This window comes from Triticum dicoccoides, chromosome 3B (assembly GCF_002162155.2).
Source record: "Triticum dicoccoides isolate Atlit2015 ecotype Zavitan chromosome 3B, WEW_v2.0, whole genome shotgun sequence".
NCBI lineage: Eukaryota > Viridiplantae > Streptophyta > Magnoliopsida > Poales > Poaceae > Triticum > Triticum dicoccoides.
Window position 1 is genome coordinate 754,260,743 of NC_041385.1, and position 1,605 is coordinate 754,262,347.

A 1,605-nucleotide genomic window follows, 5' to 3' on the forward strand; every position below is an offset into this window, starting at 1 on the left:
ATGGTTCATGAAGACTTTCTCAAGTTTTGCGCTGTATCCCCCTTAATCCTTTTCAACAAGAATAAGTAGTATGCAAAATTCCTGTATCATCAATTAAATTTGATGAAGGATAAGCATACAATAAATCTTATTCGTATTTCATCCAAGTGATTAATCCCTTATTTTCGGAGTTTGTTCTTAATGACTAAATTCGAGTTCCAGGTGTTTTCATATTTTCTTTTCCGGAGTTCAAATTTCCTCGGCCATCTCATCGGAACCTCCATCTAAATCACTGCAAGGCTCATCGTATTCTTTTTTCCTTCTTTCTATCTCATCATCCTTTTGTTACCAGAGTTCCTCACGGTGGTTCGTCATGATTTAATTCATTCCTCAAGAGTTCATCAAGATTCTTGTTGGAGGAGTTCAGGTATCTTTTATCTTGCGTCTCGAAGTGCAATTAATTCTCCGTATTCTTTTGAAATGGAGTTTTGCATTTCTTCTTTCTTCCCAGTTATTTAATCTTTTCCGCTCAGGGTCGGTTATCAGCTCATAAATTTTGAGATGTTATCCATAAGTCAACATCAAGCTTATTCTTTCGTTGTTGATTTTCTCAACAACTCCATTCAATCCTTCTAAGCTCTTTTCATTCAATTCTTCCTTCAGCCGGACTGCTTTCCAAATTCTTTTGTGCTTATTCTTTTCTACCTTGTCTAACCGGAGTGGTTTCAGAGTCTATCTTGTTTCTTGAGCATTTGATTCTCGTCATATTCGTCTTTCATCTTTTCTAATCGAGTGCTCTCGATTCTTTGCTTCTTCTCTTGTGTTCTCATTTCATCTCATCCCTTTTTCTTTTCTGTCTCGGTCCTAAGATCTCGGGACGAGATCTCTTATTAGTGGAGGAGTGTTGTAACGCCTCGGATTCGATGCGCCAGGTGTCTGCCAGTTATTCGCCGTCATTGCCATGTCATTTCTTGCGTGTTGCATTTTATCATGTCATCATATGCATTGCATTGCACATGTGTTCGTCTCTTGCATCCGAGCATTTTCCCCGTTGTCCGTTTTGCAATCCGACACTCCTATGTCACCCGGCGCCCCCTTGTGCCTCTTTTCATGTGCGGGTGTTAAACTTTCTCGGAATGGCCTGAGGTTTGCCAAGCGGCCTTGGTACACCACCGGTAGACCGTCTGTCAAGTTTCGTGCCATTTGGAGGTCGTTCGATACTCCAACGGTTAACCGGGTAGCCGCAAAAGCCTCTTTATGTTGCAGCCCAACACCCCTCCAAAGTGGCCCAATAACCCATCCAAAACCCCTCCATGCTCTTGGTCGTTCGATCACGATCGCGTGGCCGAAAACCGCTCCTCATTTGAACTCTCCTAGCTCCCTCTACCTATAAATAGGTGCCTCCCTCTCCATTTTCGCGGATGAAACCCTAGCCCCGCTCCTCTCGCCCGCCGGACACGTCCGATCTGGACCGGACACGTCCGCCACCGCCGACCGATGAATCCCTCGCTGACACCTGTCCTTCGCCACCGTCCCCGCGCCGCCGGCCCATGGAGCCCATCCAGGGCCCGCACGGGCCCAGATCCCGCCGCCGCCTGGCCCGTCCCCGCCGCCGCGGCCCGTGCC